The sequence below is a fragment of the Zingiber officinale genome, chromosome 9A (genome assembly GCF_018446385.1).
Source record: "Zingiber officinale cultivar Zhangliang chromosome 9A, Zo_v1.1, whole genome shotgun sequence".
Lineage (NCBI taxonomy): Eukaryota > Viridiplantae > Streptophyta > Magnoliopsida > Zingiberales > Zingiberaceae > Zingiber > Zingiber officinale.
Genome location: NC_056002.1, coordinates 17,275,641 through 17,285,844, shown reverse-complemented (window position 1 = coordinate 17,285,844; position 10,204 = coordinate 17,275,641).

The following is a 10,204-nucleotide window of genomic DNA, read 5'->3' as shown; positions in this document are numbered from 1 at the left end:
ATGTCATTAGACTTGAACCTCTTGGTATTTACGTTATAGATAGGGCTTTCAAGGTCTAGAATATAGAGTCCGTTTATCAGAGGTGCACTACAATAGAACATATCGTTTAAATAGACGGAACAACATTTGTTCTTTATTATAAACGAAAATCCTTTCTTGTCCAAACAAGAAACTGAAATTATGTTCTTAGTCAAGGCAGGCACATAACAACAATCATCTAATTCTAGTGCAACCCCAGAGGGAAGGGATAGATGATAAGTTCCTACAACAATAGCAGCAACTCGTGCTCCATTGCCTACTCGTAGGTCTATCTCACCCTTCGTCATTGTCCTGCTATTTCTCAGCGCTTGTACATTAGTACAAATGTGCGAAGCACATCCGGTATCTAATACCCACGATGAAGAAATAGAGAGGTTGATTTCTATAACATGTATACCTGAAGTAGAAATCTTATTTCTCTTCTTCGTAAGATCTTCCAGGTATTCTTTGAAGTTCCTCTTCCAGTGCCCTGCTTGTCCTTGATATAGTTGACGAAAATGTTCAACCATATCATAAGCACACATCAACTCATGTTGCTTCTGAAGCTCAGAGTTCATGGTTGCGAGCATTAGACAGGACACATCTAATGCGTCATCTTGATGCTTCTTGTAAGCATCCCGCCAGCTCGCAAGGTGGCAAGGTGAGGAGCCTCGAATGGATCGCCTAACGCATGCTTCGTTCTCCGAGTGAGAACTATTCTCGGTTCTGTGCATCCGGAAATTTGTTCGTTGAGCTTGTCCTTCTTAAGGATGGAACGCAGAAAGAGTTCGTATTCGACGTCATGGTTATCTACAATAGAAAATTTGCAGAAATAAATATCATATTCTTTTAAAATCATTTAATTAGGTCTTTAATTAAATGATGCTCCCACTGAATTCTATAATTCTTGTGGGACAAGATCCACATCATACTAACCCTTGAGTTAGCTTTGGCTAATACGCCCAAGGCTTAGTATGATCGGTAGGTAACGATTGCCAATTACATCTCTATGCAACTCTTGTTTATAAAATCAATATCCGCATTTATATTAAAACTCGAGTTAGCTTTGGCTAATACGCCCGAGAGTTAATATAGATGTGATTTTGACCTATTTTTTTCAACCGTTGGAAGAATGCCTATAGTTGACTCGATCTAACCGAGCAACTAGGAATACTCAATCTAATTGAGTTTGTATTTACCCATGCATTGATAGGCGGGACCAAAATTGTCCCTCCGTACCCTACCAAGATAATATGTATTGCTCTGCTTTGGCAGATTCAACAATACATGTGATCGAGGTAGTGATAGGTATCACGGCACGGTTAGGCATTTAGAGTTGGTTCGATCGAGATCTAATCTAATCGAAAAGGATGCATCTTGTGCACGACTTAGATCTAATCTAATCGCAAGGGTGCATCATGTGCACGACTTAGATCTAATCTAATCGTAAGGCACTAATTAATTAATTACTTATTAAACATGCATCATATACATAAGCAATTAACTAATTAATCTATTTGTGATTTAGTCATAGCCCCACTATGATCTTCTCAAGCCAATAAGAAGATCAAATGGTCAACCTAGGGTCAACAGCTTCTCCAAGCTCCTCCCTTTGACCACCTTGTGTTGCTCGTGCCCGCCTCGGAACTCCGTCTCGTGTGGACCCTCCACCGCTCCAATTTGTACATTACAATTTGAAACTCGAGTTACATTCGAGTCTAAATCTAATTTACAACCAGAATATATGAGAAAGGCACGACGCGCAGGTCGCGGAAAAATAAAAAACATACAACACGCGCAAACACATAACGGCACGCAGGCCGTATTATGAATTACAACACAATCCAATCATATTGGGTTTTTGGGCCATCACTATCACAAAATTAATATATAATTCAAAATTATATATTTTCATAATTTTCTATAATTTTAAAATTAATTTATTACAATTTTTACGAGTTAAATTTCCCGGCGGTCCCGTTTAGCAGTTTCGGGCGCAATCGCGGAACGGATCCCCTTACGGGGCCAGGGGCAGCGCCCCTACCCGCGATCTAACCATCGCGAGGGTTCCTTTGCGATCCAACAGCGCCTAAACTCGCTGTCCCAAAATGATTTGGGTCGAGACATTGCCGTTTCGGAAAAATCTTCCCGGCAGGTTCATTTTTAGCGATTTCGGGTGCAATCGCGGAGCAAATCCCCTTGCGGGGTTAGGGGGAGTACCCCTACCCACGATCTAACCATCGTGAGTTGCTCCTTTGCGATCTAATGGCACTTGTAGCCAAAGCCTACAAGTGCCGAGATACTTGTGCTTCGCTTCTACGGAAAAATTACCCATAAAACCATAAAAAACTAAATTTTACAGAAAATCACAGAAGGTTTAGTTTTCATAAAACCAAAAATTAAACTCGTACAAGCCTTGCACGTGGCTCTGATACCACTGTAAACCGCTTTTCGCGTCGCGAAAACCCCGAATCACCCAAAGTCGTAGATCCGTGCAAGGAAAAACCGAATGAAATACAAGTACGAGTTTCAAAAAACTTTAGATCTACTCCTAGATCTATGTGTTGAGAGCTTTTACCTTTGAAGCGTGCCCTCGCAAAATTCCCGCTCGTCCAAACGGTGCCGGATCTCAAGAGTATCAAGATAGATACTCCTCTAGAAGTATCCACACGAACACGTAGGTGGAGAAAACCACACAAAAGGTGTGCTAGCACCTATGTATGGTTCGACCAAGTTGAGGAGGAGAGGGAGAGCTTGAGAGGAAGAAGGAAGAAGATACACCCTTGAATGAAAAATGAATTCTCATTCAAACCAAAAGTGGCCGGCCACTCTACATTGTGAAACTCCCAAATTAATTGCATTAATTGCAATTAATATGAAGCCATTAAAGAGAATGGCTTTGTAACTTCCATGAGGTGGCACCCATGATGATGTGGAGTAACATCATTGGTCCATATCAATGCCAACTCACCAATGAGGTGGTATAAAGTCAAGTCAAACTTGACTTTTAATCTTCCTCTCAAGTCAAGTCAAACTTGACCAAATCTCTTCCATGGTTGATCGAATCCAACCATTTGATTCAAGCCAACTTAATATAATGAATCTAATTCATTTAATTAAATTGATTCAATGAGTCAAAATCTAAATTAGACTCATTGAACACATGAATCAACTTGAGTCGAACTCAAGTTAGCCCAATTAGGATTACTCTTAATCCAATTTGATTCATCAAATGAATCTAATCCTCTTGGTTCATCATATGAACCTAATCTCCATCTAATTGTCCTAAGTGTGTGACCCTATAGGTTCTTGTAACGTTGGCAATGCCCTAAACCCATTTAGGAGCATAAGTAATGAGCGGTATCTAGCAACACATCATTACTACCCAAGTTACAAGAATGTCGAGATCCAACATCACCTTGTGACTACTAATTGTGACCCCTCACAATATATGACAAGTGTCCTTCTATCCTAGACATCTAGATTGGTCAATGTGAGGCATAGACCGTGTCATCCTCTGACCAATCTAAATCTTGAACTCCAAGTAGACTCACTAAATCAAATGAGCTCAATATCCTATATTGACTCATTTGGGCATGGTTATGCACTTCGTGGTCTCACTCTATCAAGAATATTGATGTCTCTCCCGTCATATAGGAGGGATAGATCCCATCTACATCACTCACATCCCTCTGCATAATTCGTTACATACCCAGTAATCGCCTTTATAGTCCACCCGATACTGACGTGGCGTTTGACGAAACCAAAGTACATAACTCCTTATGTAGGGATCCATGGTGACTTCAGGTCTAAGGACTAATAGTCATACTAATAGCCACATGAGAAAGTATATGACACTCATATAACGATCCATGATACTTTCTCATGGCGGGTCATTCAGTATACATTCTCCAATGCATACTCATGTGTCAACTTGATATCTCCATATCCATGACTTGTGAGATCAAGTCATCGAGTTGACCTACATGCTAGTCTTATTGCATTAACATTGTCCCTGAATGTTAATACTCGACTAGGAATGATTTAGAGTAGTGTTCCCTATATCATCTCACTATCGGTTCAACTAACCCATTGATATAGGTGAGAACCATCTACTCAAGGACATTATTATACTTAGTTTATTTGGCACCAATACAAGTAAGTATAATAACCATACAAATGCCTTTATTAATATAAAAAATATGATACAATAAGTCCCTAATACAATCATCAAATGATTGGCTCTAGGGCTCTAGCTAACAGAGGGCGCCCTGGATGTTGGGCAGAGGGCACCCTAGACGCTGGTGGAGAGTGCCCTCCATGCGGTTGGAGGCACCCTCAAGTAAATAAGCGATGAAGGAGTCAAAGTTTATCAATGTTGCGTTTTTGGCAGGATTGAGGGTGCCCTCCATGGTGTTGGAGGTGCCCTCCACAGGCTACTTAAGCCCAGTTCAAGCAACAGCAAAGATACAACAAGAACTCACAACCATTTTTCCGTGTGCTACTCAAAGGACGATATGATAAAGTTATAACAAAACACCGACAACTCGGAGCTTTAAAATTCAGTGTTTTCCATTGTCGATATAATTTCATTACTGCTTTGATTGTATTTCAAAGTGTAAATTTCCGAGCTTATAGTGATTGCCCAAAGTAAACGTTCAACGATCATGAGCCTTGGAGTAGGAGTCGCCACAGGCTCTGAAACAAGTAAAAGAAACTTGTTAACGATTGCGTTGGTTTCTTTTCTTTATTTCGCTGCATTATTTTGAGTTTTCCGAAATGAACGAAATAGCCACGAGCACTATTCACCCCTCGCCCCTCTAGTGCTTTCGATCCAACAACCTGTCAGGAAAGTACCTCTGACACCATACCTTAACAGGGCATGCATTTCTTTGACAAGACAGTCGAAGTTTTTTCAAATGATCCGCCTGTTGATCATGCCTCGTGTCAGTGGCACTATTTTCCCAAAAGGATGTTGAGAGATACTACAGTGGTCCCGTTGCTGGCCGAACGGGTCCGGGACTCCTTTGCTCTGTTGGCCTTAGTTGCTCTTCCCTGCGGTAACTTTGTAGTAACATGTCCTCCCCCATTCGAACAAGCTATCCGGTCTCCTCAACGTCCTACTGCTCCACACTAAACGTCAGATCATTTTATCATATTATCCCCGAGTTGGACAGGTGGTCCACTCGGATATGTTTCCCACCGGTTGGGCACTGAATGCCCCGACCGGCCGTTGCAATTGTCCTCAGTTTGACCCTTTGACACCCTAGCGTTGACCACCCTGACTTTGACCTCCACCTTGGCAGTTGACCAGGTGGGCCTCCCTATATCACCGCATCACAAGTCTCCCCCTCAAGTCTAATCAAAGAAGGCTACAAGTCCAACTGACTGAACAAGTAGCTTCTCCGGTGTCTTACATGGTCGATCGGACCCTACATATGTTCCCTAGTTTATGATCGGCACACGTCTTCGCCATTCAGCTATGTGATAATCTATTATCTGTGCCCGGTCAGGACAATGAGTGACAATACTTGGCGAATTTTCTCCTTTCCTTGCGCTCCCCCGACTGAGCATCCTAACATCATCTAAATTTCTTGAAGACCATGCAAATCTCTAACATTATAGCCGAGCACGCGGTCATACCTTTTTATTAAGCTTCATTAATGTCTTTCGCTAGCTGAACGCCATGTGCTCCACTTTCTGTCGCCGCACGTTTGACGTGACACGCGGATATCCACTAGCGATGTGCCAGGTGCCTTTTTAAATTCAACGACAAGATCTTCTCCTAGTTTTTCGCAACCTTAGATCGGATGATTCAGGTCTACCAGTTATGAGGTTTATAAAACCTCACTTGCGTCGTCGTCTTCTTCTTTTCTCAGGTTTTCGTCTTCAAGCTTTCTCCGCGACACTTTGCTTCTTCTTCTTCTCCGGCGATCTTTCCTGTAAGCTCTTTCACTTTTCTCATTTGAATCTGTTCGTTGTTCTTCCTCAACCCCGTTTTCAATGGTCAGTTCCTCACAACCCCCCGTCCTCATCCTTGGGCTCTGATATACTTCCACCCAGTCCAGATTCGATGGGGACGACGTTGAGAGTCTAACATCCGCCCCTTTCCCCCTTCCTCTCCTAGCTAGGGTCGGCGCCCCTTCCTAGAAATCCATTGGTGGTCACCGCCTTGAAGAAGAGGAAGAAAATTAGAAGGTGTCCCATCCTAGAGCCTCCTTTTGTAGCTAGCGGCTTGCAAACCGAGAAGAGAAGGAGGGTGGTGTTATCTTGGTAGATCGTTGCCCACACGATGTCCAAGAAGAGGAGAGGAATACGGCAGAAGATCAAGAGGTCTTTAGCTACAAAGAAAAGGTACAACTAGTTCTTTAATTCCACTGCGTAATTAGTTAGTTTTCTTTGTATCATTTTTGGAATACCAACACAAGAGGCCAGCGATCTTGTACTTCGATCAAGGTGTTCTTTGATCATTCAAGAACTTGCTTGATTGATCAAACACATGTCTGATTGAACATGCGGGTTGCTAGGAATAGTTTTGTACTTGTACAATTTTTGTATAGGGAAATTTAAATAGAACGGAATTCCAGCGCCTTCAAGTGGTATCAGAGCAAGTTTTCTGGTTCTGTGTGATTGGTTTTCGATTAAATTATGCATTGCTCGTGCATAAGTTTAGGTTAGATAATAGTAGGATGTGCAAGATAGATTAACTCTGTAGTTGCAGACGTCTTAAGTCCAACTATTATGGCTTTGTGTGTTTGTATATGATTTGAACCCTCAGGCATGTCGAGGTTGTTTTGTGTGCATGACTGTAATAATTAAATATGACCGGTTGCCGTATTATTATTATTTTTATATTCTGTTCGATCTAAATTACATGTAAATTTCTTTGTGGAATATAGGATCGATAAATGTATTTTTTTTTTACGGCTTGTATCCTTGCTATGCATGATGCTATTTTGAGGGTCGGAGGCGCGACAGAGAAGGAAGCGAGATAGACGCGACGGCTTGATCCATTAGCGGCACATTGGAGGACAGCGATCCATTGGCGGCATATTGAAGGACAGCGTTGGATGAGGTCATAATAGTTGGAAAATTTTATTTTCATATTTATTGCCTTTATATGTTGTTTTATGTGTTGTGATGCTATGTGTTGTGATGTGTGTGCATGCTAAAAAAATCCTCAATTTAAATAACTAAGTGGGAGAGGGATTATTTAAATTCCACGGTCTCCATTACTAGTTTGTAAGTGATGCATTCAAACTTGCGCGTTGGCTTTGAGTGTCTTCCTCCATATCGGATGAGTTTGCTTGCGGATCATTAGATCAAACTTCCTCTATAAATGATTATAGGAATTTATTTAGGTATGTGTGATCTTCTCCATATGAAGGGGTACAATCCTAGTTAATGGACTAAGTATCAAGTAATGATATACATTTAGGCGCATTTAATAGTATCCTCCCCATCGGAGTCACTGCTATTATTTGTGTGACCGAAGATGAACCAACTATTAATTTTATTTGTCATAAAGTTAAGTTGACAAGATAATAAAATTAATGGATAAAACCTCCTTTTACAAATGTTTGAATTAGTATACGTCCACACTATCGTGACATACGAAATTCACGGTGTTTTGAGGTGTTGGTGAATTTAAATTATATTATTTGAGAAATCAATATATTTTAAATTCTAAAGTTTTGACCAAATATTTTATTTTGTGATTCTCAGGATTTCAAAATGGTTTTCAATCCTCTTACTGTTATTTTAAAAGAAAATATACTTACTGGTCCAAATTATATTAATTAGAAACGGAACTTGGACATTGTCTTAACTGTTGAAGAATACAAGTTTGTACTTCTTAAGGTCTGTCCTAGCATGCCTGATAAGGATTCTAGTGAGCTCCGAGGTTCGCCTCATCTTCTGAGGTGGAGAGGACCCTCCAGAAGTATCCTGTGAGCTCTAGCCTCTTTTTTCTTTCTTCTATGTCACTTGTTTATTATTACTTTTTTCCAGATTCACCTGTTGTTGAGTCATCTTAATGAATAACGCCCGATCTAAAACCTCTCGATAAGAACTACCCGGAAATCCTGACATCTTGAGTTGTATGTATGTCACAAGTCCTTGAGTAAACTGATGCATCCGATCATAATCCTAAGCCACCAAATGAGGACAAAACTCAGTCAATCTATTGAATTCTGTTGGACCCCATGGTAGTTTTGATGTGATCAACCAAGTTGGTTAGGTCCTGCTGTGTTTGATCCCTGTGTCTGAGTGTGCAGGAGCTTAGGAACACAGGAAGTCGAGCCTAAGACGCAGCTAGCGAGAAGGACGGCACGGGAAGGGAGCCGACAGACTCGGTGCGTCCGAAGGACGAGAGAGCTGCGGAAGAGTACTCCTGTGGGCGTGAAGAGCGTGCGCGGCGTTCGAGGGACGTGAAGCCGGGATGGAAGGCTGCTCGAGGAAAAGGCCGGGAATTGGGTTCGGGTGAGCCCTATTCCGGTTGGCCGAAATCACCCAAAAGAACGGAGGCCTAAGTCGGAAAATCGAGCCGAATCAGGTCGCCACTTGAGGCGCCTCCATGAGAGGCTTCAACCTGATCAAGCTGTTACGATCCATTATGCTATGGATAAAGTTTTATCCGCTGACCGAGCTGGAGGTGCCTTGAACCTTGTTGGAGGCGCCTTGGACCCTCAGGATAGACTTTCCAGGAGCTATATAAAGGCCCCTGGAGCTAGGAATTGAACAACAACTCAAGTAATCAATCTGTAAGCAATTCCTAGCAGTAGTTCTGAGCAATTAGAGCGTAAAAGGCTTCTCCGCCTTCATAGAAGGAGAATTTTCTTAGTGCGCTTTTCACTGCCCTGGATTAACAACCTCCTTGGTTGTAACCAGGTTAAATTCCTATTTTTGTTTTTAATTTTCTGTCTTTATTATTTTACTACTGCGTTTATTCTGAGTTGAAATCCGAGGAGGGTATTTTTATTTTTGTTTTCAGCAATTCACCCCCCTCTTGCCGGTCTCCACTGCGCCAACAAGTGGTATCAGAGCCTGATCGCCTCAGAAGGACTAACCGCCAACTGAAGCACTACGATCAAGACGATGGCCGGAGCGAACATCCATCCCCCGAAGTTCGACGGAGACTTCGCCACTTGGAAGCGCAAAATGGAGGTATTTTTTAAAACAGATTTTGATATTCTTATTACAATGAAATATGGTTTTGTAGCGCCGAAAGACAAAGAAGAAAACACATGGAGCAAGAAGGAGCAAACCGATTTCGTCGCCAACGGAAAGGCAGAGTTCCACCTGCTCAGTGTGCTGCCGCCGCAGGAGGTAAATCGGATCGGAAGCTACGACTCAGCGAAAGATCTCTGGGAGAAATTCCTGGAGCTTCACGAAGGTACTTCCGAAGCGAAACTAGCAAAGCGCGACATCCTCCGGAACCAGTTAACGAACCTCTGGATGAACCAAGGCGAGAAGGTAGCGCAACTCCAAGCGAGAATCAAGGAGCTGATAACGCAACTAACGAACCTTGGAGAAGAGGTAACCAACCGGGATTCTATCCGATACGCGCTCAATGCCTTCCCGAGAACTCCAGAGTGGGCCTCCTTAGTAGATGTGTACTACATCTCTAAGGACCTCGAGGTAAGTACGTTAGAACAATTATTTTCGACTTTTGAACTTCACGAATCTCGAGTTTCAGAACCCAACGGAGCAGAGAAGACAAGTCAGAACATTGCCTTAAAGGCAAAGATGAACAATTCTGACTCCGAAACCTCAATCGACGAATCCGAAGTGGCACTACTGGTAAGACGCTTCAATAAGTTTTTCAGTTCTAATAAATTTAAATCGCAGAGGCATCATCGAAAGAAGAGGACGGTTCGTTGCTACAACTACAACGAAGAAGGGCACATCAAGGAGGACTACCCAAAATTGAAGAGAAAGGAGAAAGAAAAGGAAAAGCCAAAATACAAGAAACCAAAACCCTCCAAGTACAAGAATCTGAAGGCTACTTGGTCAGATTCGTCAACCTCTGAGTCGGACATCGAAGAATTCTCAGGGTTAGCGCTATTGGCGAACCATCAACCGGAAGAAGACTCAAGCTCAGAGATGAGCATCGATGAAGGGGGAGGAACATCAGAAGAAGAAAGCAGCAGTGAAGGGGGAGCGTCACCAGACCAGGTAAGTAAGG